The sequence below is a fragment of the Coptis chinensis genome, chromosome 8 (genome assembly GCF_015680905.1).
Source record: "Coptis chinensis isolate HL-2020 chromosome 8, ASM1568090v1, whole genome shotgun sequence".
Taxonomy (NCBI): domain Eukaryota; kingdom Viridiplantae; phylum Streptophyta; class Magnoliopsida; order Ranunculales; family Ranunculaceae; genus Coptis; species Coptis chinensis.
This window is the reverse complement of record NC_141463.1, coordinates 11986055-12002301: the sequence shown is the minus strand read 5'-3', so window position 1 is coordinate 12002301 and position 16247 is coordinate 11986055. Positions and strand designations below refer to the sequence as shown.

Genomic DNA, 16247 nt, shown 5'->3' with positions numbered 1-16247 from the left:
AAGTGAAAGTATATATTACTTCTTTCCTTGTGCAGGGACTTCAGCCCTCAAATCGACCAATACTCTTACTTTCCAAATCCCAAATCTTAATCCCATCTTCCTCGTCCGCGCACATAGCCAATACCTATTAGGACTAAAACAAAGCGCATAAATAATCCCACCAAAGATTAAGCAAATACAATCTCTTCCCTTCACCCAAATCCCAAAGCAAAGTCACCCCATCCTTCCCAATCGCTTGCACAAAGCTTACCCATCAGTGAAAACAGCCACCGTATTCAAATAGCCAAGATGACCAGCCAAAGTAGATTTCAACTTACAATTTGATAAATTCCAAACCTTCATCATCCCCGGTCCCACGGCGATCGCTAAACAATCGTGGGATTCTCCACAAAAGGAGAAAACTTTACACTCATCACCCAATTACTATGCCCATCACCTTCTTGAATTATGTACTTCCATTCACCCAACAGATTCCAAAGCTTAATAGTCTTTTGGAAGATTTTAGGAAGATTTAATTGAACTTTCGCCAAGAGTAGTAGAAGGAAGCTTCTTCAAAAGTGCTCATTTGTTGGACTTGCGCTTCCTAAAAGCATGCTTCAAAGTCATTAAGAACACTTCCGAGGAGGATATTCCCGAAAAAAGGCCATCTTGAGAGAGTTTGAATTAATGATGAAGGTGGTGGAGATATCCGCTGTGTGGTTATCTTCAAATGCGCTTCTTCTTCATCACTTGATCTCTCAGATTTGTGGTAGCTTCTCGGAAGAAATTATTGTCCGCTCTTGAGAGTTCAATTATTTTGGAAGAAGAATGAGAGAGAGAGTTTGAAAGAATAGAGATAGGTTTTTAACTATTTTGGGCTACGATGCGAACAATTGAAATAGTGCGTAGAATTCATTTTTTTTTTAGATAAAATCTGATGTGTCAGTATGAGAGAAAAAAAAGGGGCTGACGTGGGTCACTGGGAGCATTCTCCACTACTGAGTATTAATGGTCTTTGATGATAGTATATGATAGTCGGGTTTTAAAGAACCCCTCCCCACTATCAAGTAGGCTAATTTAGATTTCCTTATTTACTTAATTTAGAAACACCTCCCTCACTAAATTTAGCATAAGTCCCACTTTTATTAATATAATTTGAATAAGGTCTTTTTTGTATTAATAATTTAAAAACACCTATCTAATGTCACTTAAATTAAATAATTACTCCCATTTCCTATATTGAAATTAAAACAAGTCTTATTTTATTATTGTTAATTTAAAATAACCTCCCTAATATCACTTAAATAACACAATTATCTCCCATTTTGTTTTAAAAAAATAAATAGATGAGTCTTTCCTATATAATTACAATTACGATTTACAATTATAATCCAAAAAAACCATACTAACTATCGATCTAGAAGAGGGGGTGACACTTAAGAAAACCGATGTGTAGCACGGTTTACATACTTGTAACATGAGAAAGACAATCATCCTATCAAGTTTTTTTTTTCTCGAACCAATCGTGTTTGTGGATGTAGAAGGACATATATTAGTTGAATTAAATAACACAGACATGTAGAATTGTTTGTTATGCAATTGTTTAAAAGTGACACATTAGAAGAGTGTACTCCAAAACTTCAATTAAACTTCAGTTACCAAATGTACACTCCAAATTTTGATGAAATCTGTGGGTTTTGGTTCAGTTGGTTGTGCATCATGATTCGTGAACAATCGGTCTGTCACCTAACTAAGTAACATCAGTGTGATCCAAAAAAAAAAGAAAAACAAAAAGGTTATTTAGCTTTAGGTCTTATTAGCAATAATAGGGGTATTTGAGTTGATTACAATTTTTTTGGTTTATTAGCATTAGGTCTTCCCTACTGTTACTTGACCGTTATGAGCCTTGTTAGCAATTTGGAATACGGCAAAAATTCGGTACGAGAATAATTCAATAATTATTCGGCGACTCAAAAAAACGGTACGGTCAAATATTCGTAATACGGCAATGATGCGGTATTTAATTAATACGTGTTTTAAACGTTTTGTTGCAAAAATTCGAAAGTAAAAAATTCGTGATATTATGTTAATAAATATTTATAATAGTTGTCATTCTTTACAACATAACAAACATATCCAAACAATTTAGCTACGAAAACATTGAAACCAATTGAACGGTCTACATAAATAGCTTCATTGATTTGTTATTGGATTGAAATTACAGTTCAAACTTCAAAATACACACACCATGACATGACAATTTAAATATTGCCTAAAAATTATAAAAGCAAAACTTTTGTATTAATTTATTACTAAGAATGTAGGAGTGAGGCACTTAAAGTAAGAGTGATGATATAAAATACATAAAAAAATAATAAAAGGCACAATTGAATTTTAATTCTTTTTTTTTAGATGAATTTTTGAAAATTCACCAAAAACTGAATTATTCGTTTCAAAGCAAAAAATCACAAATTATTCCGAATCTTTGAAACATTCGGAAGTATTATACATATTGCCCTTTAAAAATTTGATTCGCAAATTATTCACCAATAATTCGGGGAATTGCTAACAAGGGTTATGGGTTTGATTGTCGTAAATGCCCCTTGAACATTACAAAACCGATTTTGGTAACCAGAATAAAGGCAAAATCGGAACAAGCGCCCATTAGATCTATCTAATAAAAAGCAATGGTGTGGGGCCGCAGGGACTCCATCCAATGGTTGTTATTGTCTTTTCTAAGTTGTGACATGACAAAATAAGCCAATCCCAAAGAGTATGTTTCCTTACGCCCTAACACACGGATCTACTGGATCTTATTTCCTCATATCTTCAAACAAAACATCTATGCCCTATTCTTTCTGCCGCCGTCAAAAGTTGCTCTTTCTAAGTTTTTGCCGGTTAGATTCATTGATGCACCAACTGCGGTCGGGAACACCAACCACCAGTAGCATTTCAAAGCACCAGGTCTCCCAAGTTGAATGGAGCACCAACGAACATGATTCTTATCCTCAACGACTACAAATCTCGACAGGCCCATACCTCCGGTGGGAGCTCTCAGCAGGTTGCAGTCCAGTAGACCCCTCAGAGAATTAAGAGAAGTCGCCAAGGTTAGTGGTCATCCGTCATCCACACAAACAAGTACATATGAATTTTGACTCATTGGAACTGTCTAAACTAAAATTTAGTATATGTCATTGGATTGGTACTAAGCTATCTTGCGTGATATATATTACAGTTTTCACAGCATTTGTTGGAATGTGCATCCCTTTCTTTGGTGGGTTGTTAGGATTCTTTGGAGGGCTAGTGTTTGCACCAATATCTTATTTTGTGAGTGTGAATATCAAATTCCTTATTTGCAACTCTATTCTCCCAATTGCTTGAGTTTTATTAATACAGCCTTTGACGAAACATGGTCAAGTTGAAATTCCAAATTTTAGTTCCGATCCTGGATATGTTGCTGCACTGTAAAAGTTATTTCTACCGTCACAACTCACTAGAAATTCCATCATAATTGTCATATAAATGACGCATAATATGTTGTTCGTGCAGTATCTGAAACATCAGCATCACCAGTGTCCAGCTCCTATTACCACTTTACCTCCGTTATCATTATTACACCCACACACATGTCCTGAGTCAAGGCATAGCTTTGATGCACCTGCAAATTTATCGGCCAGGCCGTGAGCACACGTGAGTTCAGAAACTGGTATGGTGGCATTCATGGAAGCCGTAGAGATCGTCAGTTTGTCTACAGCAGATTCAGGCCTTGGCATACTTGCCGGGATGATGCCCTTTTGACATGCTTAACTTTCCTAGGGGACTCCTCTCAAATTGCAATTGGCAACTGTGTGTACCCTACGTCATATTTCCAGTCCAAAGTATACTCGGACTATGAACCGGGTGTAAGACCAGCGGCGGACCAGTTTGGGGGCAAACACTTTGGATAATCCGGTCCTCTAATCCGTTAGAGTTCACAACGGGTTTAGGGCCCATCCGGGTGGCCCAAGTTCATGGACCCAATCCGTTCGGATCATTCTGATCCAGTCACCCCGATCCTAATGCAATCTGATAAGATCTTGCACAAGAATATAATGGAATCTTAGAGAATGATCCTATTTTAGATAGAGTCATGATAGGATTCATGAAAGAATGCAATCTCTGAGAATCACTTTCTTGGCCGCCAAGGCAGGAGATTGCTATATATACGGAGGCTTCTGCATCCTCCAGAACTACGTGAAAAAGAGACTTGATCCCGGATTCCTCACTAGGTACGTAGGCAACCAGAACGTTGGTGCAGTCTCTCTTCCTCAAAAATCCCAATCCCCCATCTCTTTCGAGCCTTCGGAAGCACCATCACATCGGGAGTGTCGGGTTAATGTTTTGCCCCGACATTCTTTGGCGCCGTCTGTGGGGACCGAACCCACGACCACGTGGTATTCCGTTGGAGTTTGATATCATTGGCCTTATTTTTCATACGTCCTTGTTACCATGGCTGAACAAATTGCGATGAGTAATACAGAAGTTGCCAGTCGGCGTGTAGCAACTCTGCAAAACATGGAGACTATTCCAGGCACCACTACGGAGGTGGGGCAGTCGAGCCGTCGTAGATCTTTCTCTCAGAATGGAGGAAACAGACTGTCTGAAGTAGTTCCACACACTTTGGAGCCATTAGGGACTCGGGAATCTAATCCCGTGTCCTCGCCTGCAATGCCGTCGAGAACCGGAGAGGCTGCCGAAATCCACGCCGGGATGGTCCTCTTGAACCCACCCGATGATGCTCTTTGCGCGACGTCCAATAAGGGGTCGGGGAGGCCGACATGCTAACCCACGCGCCTCCATCCGGAACTTGCAATACCAATCAGATCCAGCTAATCTCTCTTTTGATAAGAGTAGTTGCGGAAAATGAAAATTTGAGAAATCAACTAGGCAAACGGCCTAGAGACCCTGCGGAGCACCAATCGGTCGAGTCCCCTTTGTCTGCACGTAGGCAAAGGCAACGGGCCGAACCGGGACAGCGCGAAGATCCTAATAATGGCCAAAACCTTATTCACAATAATGGTCAAGCTAGAGATCCAAGCCAAAGCCGGACTGTCCACCCTATCGTGTATGTCCACACTTATTCACAGTCAAACAATGTCTGGGATCGTTTGGGCACAAATCCTCAGACACACCAGTCATAATAATTTGGAACGCCAGCAAATGCATTGAGTTCTAGTTCGGAAACGCCAGCATCCGTGGATGTGTCCGGATCAAGATATGAATCCCAACACACAAATCAGAATGAGAGTCCACTCCACTACCGCGCTAGTGGCGGTGGCGAGCGAGTAGAATCGAACATCGGCAACAGCCGAATCCCCTTCGAATCTTAGCCCTCGATGAACGGATCTGGAGAGAAGAGAATCAAGATGAGGGCAGCTGTGAGAATATGAATGAACAAAGGGTTAAGGAATTGATTAACCAAGCCGTGACCAGGCAAGCTATCCGAGACGATCCACTCTTGGAAAGGGTCGCGGCGAGGTCCGAAATTTCACCCTTTGTAAATGACATTCGGATCGTGGTTTCATCACGAGGCATTCAAACAGCCCCCTCTTCCGACTTACGATGACGTGGATGGCTGTCCGAATGAGCACGTCATGAGCTACCAACCGGCTATGACCTTATGGGAATTTCATGAGTAGTTAATGTGTCGTATTTTTCTAGCGACGTTGAAAAGATACGCACTATCCTGGTTCAACAAGTTGCCTCCGCGTTCAATTGATTCATTTACCAAGCTCGGTGATATGTTCGTTGAACGTTTTCATCAACATGAAGACGAAGAAGAGTCCGAGCACATTCGCTCAATCTCACTATGGAGAAAGGCTAAACAATTAAGAGTTTGGTACGACGGTTCGTGAAGCTTCACCGGTTCAGGGATGTGAGTGATGCTTTTCGCAATACAAGCATTCCATCAAGCGTTGCATTTCGACAGAGATGGACTTTACAACTCTCTCACTCAAAAGCCGCCTACCACCCTTTCTGATTTATTTGCCCAAGTGGAAGGGTACGTTCGAGTGGAAGATGATCAAAAGTCTCGACAGAGAAAGGATGGCACAGATCCCGCTTCCAAGGACTCCACAAAGGATAAGATTGCCAGTCAAGGTAACAAGAGGAGTACTCAGAATAATACAAAGGCCCCAAATATAGAGGAAAAGGTATTCACCCTTTTAACTCTTGGCCTTGCAGACCTGTACGAAAAAATCAGAACTAAAAAAATGTTATTGCCAGCTCAGCCGCTACCAGAAGATCCTACAGGTAGGCGGGATAAAAATCAATGCAAATATCACGATGATATTGGGCATAAAACAGATCACTGCAGAGCTTTGAAGAAGGAAGTTCAACGCCTCGTTGACGAGGGACAGCTTACTGAGTTTGTTCAAAACAAACCTCGGTCAGCCCATATCAGCTTGGTTGAACACAACGTTATCGATGTATGCCACGCGTGTGTCGATAGCGTCTCACGTCGTCAGCGCAAGATAGAAACACGCTTGAAACTTCGTCATATACAAGATCATTACCAGGTCAATAGTTTCAATTTTGACCAAGGTATCAATACGGAAACCTATGAATGTCACGAGTTGAAGTTCACTGAGAATGACGAAAAGGGGGTGTACGTATTACCCTCACAATGACGCTGTTGTCATTACTGCATGGATATGAATCTTTAAGGTGCAGAAGATTCTTATCGACACAGGAAGCTCAGCTAGCGTGTTATTCACCAGGGCATACTCCAGAATGAAACTTTCAGAGGACTTGATCATAGAAGATCGTAACCCAATCATTGGATTCAACGGCGAACCAGCCCATGCCATTGGAAAGGTTCATCTCCCTGTCATAGTTGGGCATCAATCTGTCGATAAATTTCCTTTGATAGATTGTGGTTCTTTTACAATGCAATTTTGGTAGGGATTGATCCATGCAAATCGTCGTTGTATCCACCTTCCACCAAGCGTTGAAATTCCCCACGCCCTCTGAGGGAGTATGTAAGATCCGCGATGACGACCGATGATGTCACATCGTGTCATGATTTGGCACTAGAAGATACACGAAATCGAAGTCCGGGGCAACACGATCCTCCAAGTTGATCACGCCAAATAGCAATTACGAAATGTTGGGCTTATCGGTGCGAAGCCCGACGCTCTGGAGAAGGTCCCTCGATCGATCAGTTGGAGGAAGTTCAGATAGGGGGTGAGAGCAACGAAACTACTTTCATCGCTGTCGGCTTACCTCCAACCGAAAAAAAAGCTCTAATTCACCTGTTATGGGATTATCAAGAAATATTTGCCTGGGATATCAACCAAATGCCCGGAGTCGACACAGATGTCGCTTGCCATAGGCTCGATATTGACTCGAGATTCAAACCAGTTCGACAAAGACCAAGGCGGATGGCTCCCGAGCGAAAATTGAAGGTCAATGACGAGATTGGTAAACTGCTTGGAGCAGGGTTCATCAAGCCCATCCAATACCCGACTTGGGTATCCAATATCATCGCAGTTCCAAAGAAAAATGGGAAGCTCAGGGTTGGCATTAACTTCACCAACCTAAACAAAGCTTGCCCAGTGCATCCATACCCATTACCTCGCATCTCAGATCTAGTCGATGCGACCTCGGGTTTCAAGCGTTTGTCGTTCATGGACGCTTCCTCTGGTTATAACCAAATATCTCTGCTTGAGGAGGACCAGGAACACACGGCGTTCGTAACAGACCACGACCTGTATTGCTTTAGAGTCATGCCATTCGGTTTGAAAAATGCAGGAGCCACCTATCAGAGGATGATGAATACTATGTTTGCCGATCTGATTGGGCATATCATGGAAGTTTACATCGATGACATGGTGGTCAAATCCAAAGAAACACCCGATCACCTTCAGAATTTACAAGAGGTATTCGATAGGCTCATACGATATAAACTGAAGTTGAACCCTTCGAAGTATTCTTTTGGGTTAGCATCTGGAAAGTTCTTAGGTTTTCTGATGACTCGACGGGGTATTGAGGCAAACCCTGAACAGATTCGGGCCATCCTCGAAATGTCCCCACCATCGAATAAAAAAGAAATTCAGCGGCTCATCGGTCGATTGGCAGCCCTGAATAGATTTATATCTAAGTATTCAGATTGATGCAGGCCATTTTTTCAAACGCTGAAAGGTGCCTCAGTTTAGAACGAGGACTGTGATAGGGCTTTTAAAGAAATTAAAGCATATTTGGTATCACCCCCTGTCTTGGTTAGTCCGCAAACTGGCCAAGACATTGGAATTTATTTGGCAGCTTCCGAGATCGCAGTAAGCGCAGTATTGTTTGTGGACAACCCGGAGGAGCGCCCAATATACTTCATTAGCAAAATGTTGACTGGATCTGTGAGTAGATATTCTAAAATTGATAAAATCGCGCTTGCCCTGGTGCATGCAGCACGTAGACTTAAGCCATATTTTCAGGGACGTGTGGTTAAAGTGTATACAGAATATCCCCTTCGTAAGGCACTCGGACGAGCCGAAGAGTCTGGCCGCCTTGCTGATTGGTCTAGCTACCTAAGTGCTTACCACATCTTATATGAGCCTCGCACTGCAGAAAAAGGTCATGCATTAGCTTCTTTGATGGCGGATTTCCCGGTAGAAGATATCGTGGTTTCACCCGAGTTATTCGAAGAAGAACAACTGCCAGATTTTCCCAACCACCAACCTGACTCCGTTGAAGAGAATTTCACCGGAGGCGAGGCGTGGGTTGTGTATACAGATGGTTCAAGTAATAGGAAGGGGTCCGGGATCGGTTGTGTGATAGTCAACCCAAACGGTAGCCGAATCGAGAGGTCCGTCCGACTTTGCTTTCCTGCTTCCAACAATGAAGCCGAATATGAGGCAGCAATATTTGGAATGAGAGCGGCGCTCGAAATGGGGGCAAAGGAAATCAATATGGTAATGGACTCTAAGCTAGTTGCTTGTCAGTTTGGAGGGTCATATCAAGCACGAGATGAGCGAATGGCGGCTTATTTAGATATGATACGCGATCTCGCTGCAAAATTTGAGCGCATCTCAATTTCACAAAGACCAAGGAATGATGTTCAGCACGCTGATGCATTGGCCTACCTTTCAGCAGCAGTTGATTCAATTGAACCTCGCAATATCAGGGTAGAGGTCCAGTTACTGCCTAGCATTGACCTCCCATTGCCCGATATGGTCGACATCTATCTACGCCGAATCGCGCGGCATTCACGCAGATTTATCACGACTACGCCGCAAAGAAAGCGCCGGGACAAGCACCAAGAGCATCCCACTCGGGATTCTCCTCGCAGCCATGAGGAGGATGTCGACATCTCCCCACGGTGGATACCGACTCTGCGAGCGGGCGGAAAACGAGGTTGTCTGAAGGAAGACTCGCGAATCGATTCAAACGGATCTTTGCCGACAATGCTCCCCGAGATACCGATGATCGGTTTTCCAACATTGAGTCAATGGAACTTCTACTTCCGATTGGCGCCGAATATGGTTGAATTCTTACTGGCTGGAGAACTCCCCTTAGATGTGGGCTTTATCCGACAAAGTCAAACGGGATGCATGGCATTTTGTGTTGTTACCTACCTCGGAGGGGTCCCGCCTTCTGAGAAAACCCATGGGTTCGAGCCCACTCCTCCGTGCCTTACTCCCTAACGGGACAACGTGGTTTTAAAAGAAATTCATGAAGGCATTTGTGGTAATCATTATGGTGGTCGAAGCCTCGCTCACAAAGCTCTCACCCAAGGATATTAGTGCCATATATGCAAAAAGATGCCAAACGGTTTGTCCAAATATGTGTACCATGCCAGAAACATGCTCGGATCATTAAGCTTCATGCGAATGAGCTTCATCCCATACTTAGCCCTTGGCCATTTGCTAAGTGGGGACTCGACATTGTGGGTCCTTTACCTAAGGCCCCAGGTAATGTGAGGTTTCTCTTGGTCGCAACTGATTACTTCATTAAGTGGGTTGAAGCTGTATCCTTGAGTCAGATTCAGTCTTCAGACGTCAAACGGTTCATCTGGCGCGATATTGTGTGCCGATTTGGTGTCCCAGCTGAAATGGTATCGGACAACGGCCGCCAGTTTGATTCTGCTGAGATCCACATCTTCTGCAAATCCACAAGATATCGGCATAACTTCTCCGCACCCTATTATCCCTGTGGAAATGGACAGCGGAAGTAGCGAACCGGTTATTCTGACACGCGCGAAGAAAAGGCTTGAATCGGCTAAAGGAAACCGGGTTAAACAGCTTACCGAAGGTGCTTTGGGCTTATAGGACACCCCCGCCGCTTCAACAGAATGTCACCCTTTTCATTGGCATATGGAATGGAAGCGATACTCCCAACTGAAAATAATCGCCTAACAATGCGCCACAAGCCATCTCCACGAGGTCAATGTTTGACATCTTGGCTCGCGACAGAGCCATGGTGGAGGACCTTAGAGATGAAGCCCTGCAATCTCATGACTTACCAGGATTCTATGAAACGCAGTTATGACAAGAAGTTACGCGCACGAGCATTCAAACCAGGCGATTGGGTCTTACGTACAAGGCAAAGGAGCAACAAAGAACCCAACAGTGGGAAACTCGGTGAGAACTGGGAGGGGCCTTTTATCATTGAAAGGCTCGCATCCAAAGGTTCTTATTTTCTCAAGAACTTGGCTGGCGATGTCCTAACCAAACCATGGAACGCGTACCATTTGTGCTTATTTCACAAGTAATTTACTTATCATTAGTTCCACCAATAAATTTCACATACATTGTACTTTCCTTCCATTTTTCATCAATAAAATTCTTTTCCATTTATGTTGTGTTTTAATTTCAAATTGGTCATTTAGTTTTAAATTTATTAAACCCGGGTGGCGAAGGCAATCCTGCACTTCAGTTTCGGCTTGCGTGGTGTAGTGTGCCTACGCCTGGCATCATGGTTCGACAATGAAAATCCAAGAACGATAATGTATCGCTTTTGGTCTGGGTGCGATTGTTTAGAGTACATCAAGCGTATACCCTTAGTGGCGGAGTCTAAGCTACACTCTGATTTAAACCCAACTACTGAGGCACTTCTGAGTTGTCTGTTGGTCTCTTCAAGGATCGTCTATGGGAGAATCTTTGCAGTGTAACTACGCTTGTTCGTCAAGTGACTTAGTGGCATTGTTATCGTCACGGCAACGGTAGACCGCCGTATAATATTTTATAAAGATATTACACATATTCTATCCGTGTTACGTCCACTTTCGCAGGTTCTATGAAGAGAATCTTACGGATTAGTGTCGAATCGGTGGGAGATGTTGTCTCAATTCCAAAGATTCCATTTCTATTTCTCCTGATTTGGCTTCCATACTTTCATCTGCTACTGACTTTGTTCTTCACACGACACGGATGCAGCGTTCGGTTCATTAGATACTATGTTATTTTGGTGTTATTCCGCATCACAAACCCCATGTTATTTCTAATGATGAGCTATATACCGGGACGTGTAACACAAGCGGGGGCATCTTAGTTGATGACCTTTACGAAGTCAGCCATGTCGGCTAGATTTGCCGCATAGAGCATATATAGTTTAAGGCTTGATTATCAAATAATTGATCAGCCACAAGCCCAGTCGTTCAAGACATCTGAAATTCATTTTTCGGATAGCCTCCCATATTTAACAAAGCCCCATCCAAAGGGCCCATTCCAAAAAAACCAAACCAAAACCGGCACTTCAACTCTTGACCCTCTACCACCGGCACCGGTCGGTTCAGGTGGTTTCCATCCGGTTTCGACATTTTTTCAGCCGGTTCACTCTTTTTTCAGCCGGTTCAGGCGTTTTCCAGCTTGTCCAGGCGGTTTTCCTCATTGGTCCAAAGACTTCCCACCGATTCATCGGTATACATGCCGGTTCCAATAGTTGTCGGGGCGGTTCAGGCCTACTTAGATCCGGTCCGATGAATTTCCTACATTTTCGGTAGGGTCATCATTTTTCTTCCCTGGGTCAGCGGTGCTTTACCGGATCAACCGGTTTTCTAGCCAATTTTAGTCTTTTTTCGACCAGGTTAGCCTCTTCCATGGTCATATCATTTAATTGGCCACTCGTTTTACCCACTCAAGTGTTTAAGCTTTTCTAACTTTCTAGCCTATCTCCATTACACGTTCCTTCTTACTTCATTTTGGTTTTTTCGGTACTTTAATTATTCAACACATCATCTTCATCTTCGTTTTGATCATTTGTTGAAGAGGGGGCAATGTGTGTACCCTACGTCATATTTCCGGTCCAAAGTATACTCGGACTATGAACCGGGTGTAAGACGAGCGGCGGACCAGTTTCGGGGCAAACACTTTGGATAATCCGGTCCTCTAATCCGTTAGAGTTCACAAGGGGTTTAGGGCCCATCTGGGTGGCCCAAGTTCGTGGACCCAATCCGTCCAGATCTGATCCAGTCACCTGATAAGATCCTAATGCAATCCGATAAGATCTTGTACAAGAATATAATGGAATCTTAGAGAATGATCCTATTTTAGATAGAGTCATGATAGGATTCAAGAAAGAATGCAATCTCCGAAAATCACTTTCTTGGCCGCCAAGGCAGGAGATTGCTATATATACGGAGGCTTCTGCATCCTCCAGAACTACGTGAAAAAGAGACTTGATCCCAGATTCCTCACTGGGTACGTAGGCAACCAGAACGTTGGTGCAGTCTCTCTTCCTCAAAAATCCCAATCCCCCATCTCTTTCGAGCCTTCGGAAACACCATCACATCGGGAGTGTCGGGTTAACGTTTTGCCCCGACAGCAACCATTCTGGCGACCTCAAGATTTTCGACTCGAATAGTGGTAATATGTTGGAAAGTAATGGGAGTCACCAGTCACATGCATTTGTTCAATCAGCTCTTTCAGGTGGCAACCGTCTGTTGCTCTCTTCTAGGTCCTATGAGGTGCGGTTGTGGAATGTGTCTTCAATATCAGGTGGTTCGACACATTCTTTTGAAGGGTGCAAATCTGCTAGGTTCAGCAACTCTGGGGAGGCATTTGCCGCTTTATCTACAGAACCATCACGTCGTGAAGTTCTCTTGTATGACATCCAGACTTGCAAACTCGAGCTGAAATTGACTGATACATGCTTCAACTGCCGTGAGAGGGCATATACCTTCTCCTATACATTTTAACCCCTTAGACACGATGCTTCTGTGGAATGGAGTTCTATGGGATCGAAGGGGATCTGGCCTTGTTCGTAAGTTTGATCTGTTTTCAGACTACGGTGGTGGTGGTTTTCATCCCTCTGGGAATGAGGTATGCTTCACACTTGTACTTGAAAAGTTTATAACAATATTGTTGTGGAATAGGTGTACAAGTTAGCTTTTCGTCAAATCTGAAAATCACTGTGATAAAATAGCAGTATCTGTTAGCTAACTACTTTATTTTTGTTCACTATTAGTGGTTTCACTAAACTCAAAAGTGTGGGATCTTCGAACGTTTAAGCTCCTATGGAGTGTCCCTTCTTTGGATCAGACGGTTATAACATTTAATGCTCATGGTGACGTCATCTATGTGATCCTGAGGCGGAATCTCGAAGATGTAACTTCTGCAGTTTATTCATGTCGGGTCAGGCACCCCCTCTTCTCTGCGTTTTGAACGGTGGATGCTGTCAACTATTCAGACATTGCCACAGTCCCTGTGGATCGCTGTGTGCTTGACTTTGCCACATATCAACTGACTCATTTGTTGGGTTGGTAACCATGGATGACCATGAAGAAATGTATACTTCTGCTAGGCTCTATGAAATAGGTCGAAGGCATGGTGGTGATGATTCAGATCCCGTGATCTTTGCCGAGAGGAGGAAGATGAAGATGATGACGATTCGGGACGTGACGGTGACCCTTTATTGGGTGATGGCCTGGATGTTGATAGTGATGTGGATGATATGAGCAATGATGAAGGTGATGATAGTGTAGATGACATTGAGGACGACGACGATGATGGTGATTTTGGGATGGACACTGAATTTACTGGTGGAGGCCTATTGGATATTGTAACGGAGGACGAGGACGATAACGATAACTACAGTCAGTTGATGGAGTCTATTAGTAGTGGGGACGAGGAGAACTTTGGCTTCTAATATTACAATGTCTTCAAATTATCCTCATATTTTGATTGGTGAGAGAAGCCGAGTTCTTTGGCGATTAGGTAATGTAATTAGTGTCAGATTATGGATCAAAATCAATAGTTTGTCATTGGGGAAAATTTTCATGCTTTGGTCCAGTTAGAGCGAATTAGAGATGCCAGGAGCAAAATGTACATAAGATTGGAAAAAGTTAAGGAAGAGAAACAAATTTTTTCGAATGTAATTCTAAATTCGTTTTATATTATTTCCCTTTCATCTTCTTCCTATTGCTGAGAATCACGGCTCTTCAATCAATATATTAGTGTCGTACGTTAAAATATGGAGTGTCGGGTAGCGCCGCCAGGCACGTCGAGGCCTCGCGGGCCGTAGGCACGGGCATACCCTAGTTCCAAACAAAATATAAAAATAGAACAACTTCATAATTGAGGTGACTCACTAAGTCGACTTATCGTCTTCTCTAATTAAAGATATTAAAGAACCCATAAATCTTTGGCTGTTATTCAACACATTCGAAACAATGACGGCATTGTGCTTGAATTTCCTTACAACTAATACCAGCAACACAATTTTATAAAAAAAAAACATGCCAGCAACACAAAACATAACCCAATTCACAATGCCACTTTGGCTTGAACGAAATCAAAGCTGAAGATTTATTGATACCACCAAGTTAAATTACAATTAATTAGCATAAAAACAATCCAAATGCATCTCAATATCGAATTCCACAGTTTTTTAAAGTATATCAAACATTATATCTCATTCAATTATATTGCACAGAGAGACATTATCATGCCCATCCCGCCCCATGCTCAGGGCCACAATACTTCTCCAAAGTTGTAGGAGTCCCATTCGAATGACGCACAGAGTTGAAAAGTATGTCGTTGATAACCTGCACAAGATGCAATTAGTAGGGGAAAGTAAGTATAGACATGAATTAACAAGAACAGAGGGAAACAACATCGCACGAATCATTATAATTTATAACTCATTACCTAAGACACGAGACCATGCACCTGCTCAATTGTGATCTTTGAGTTATCTTTGCAAGTTGGTTTTCTTCCTGCATTAGAGGAAATGGAAACAAATATGTGAAGCAAAGCGAAGCAAAACGAACATCGTGGTATGCTGATTGAGATTTGATAAGTTTTGATCTTAAGCAATTGGCCGAAACCAAACCACCATATGTCGAGGCCTACTGCCGAAAATACAATTTAAAATAGATGAAAAGATAGAACAGAGCTAGTACTTATACATAACAAACTAGTTTTCGAACCCGTCTTACAAACGGGTGTCGTTATATTAAATTATTTTAAAAAATATTAACAATTATACAGAACTATAAGATATATATGATAATTATATTAATCACTCATTCAAATTTCTTGCACCACTCTCAATAAAAAGAAAACACCAAACCTTGATAAAACCTATTGACTTCTTTTAGTTGTTAGGTTTAATAATTGAAGTTTTATGAGAATGTTCAATGTGACGAAGATGATATTGAAACTACTTGAATAGCAAGACACTCTATCATAATAAAAGAATTATGATAAGCACTATTGAAAATGCAAAACTATACTTGTTGAGACATTATATTCCCCCTATAAATAATACAATTATGTTTCGAGGTTAGTTCAATGCATTTGCATCAAGTTTCTGATTTTCTGTTAATTATTCATTGAGGTTAGTTCAATGTAGTTATTGCATCTAGTTTTTGATTTCCCATTAATTATTCTTTGAGGTTAGTTCAATGCAGTTGCATCAAGTTTTCGATTTTCCGTTAATTATTCTTTGAGGTTAATTCAGTGCAGTTGCATCAAGTTTTCTATTTTCCGTTAATTATTCTTTGAGGTTAATTCAGTGCAGTTGCATCAAGTTTATAATTTCTCGTTAGTTATTCATTAAGGTTAATTTAGTGCAGTTGCATCCAATTTTCGATATTTCGTTAATTAGTTTTTGAGATTAGTTAATTGCATTTCCATCCAGGTTCCAATTTCTCATTAATTTCTCTTTTAGATTAGTTCAATACATCTGCATCCAGTTTCTGATTTCCAGTTAATTATTTTTAGAGGTTAGTTCGATATTCAATGCATTTGCATCTAGTTTCAAATTTTTAGTTATTTATTCTTTGAAGTTATTTC

At 41.9% G+C, this 16247-nt stretch overlaps 1 pseudogene across 1 annotated transcript; it reads left to right on the top strand.

Moving 5' to 3' along the window:
• The first annotated feature begins 2981 nt into the window (after window positions 1–2981).
• Window positions 2982–14358, top strand: LOC147479978 (DDB1- and CUL4-associated factor homolog 1-like; annotated as a pseudogene). Its single transcript, XR_015205419.1, has 4 exons — window positions 2982–3086; window positions 3529–3829; window positions 12775–13275; window positions 13417–14358. The product of XR_015205419.1 is annotated as a DDB1- and CUL4-associated factor homolog 1-like (transcript).
• The last annotated feature ends 1889 nt before the right edge of the window (window positions 14359–16247 follow it).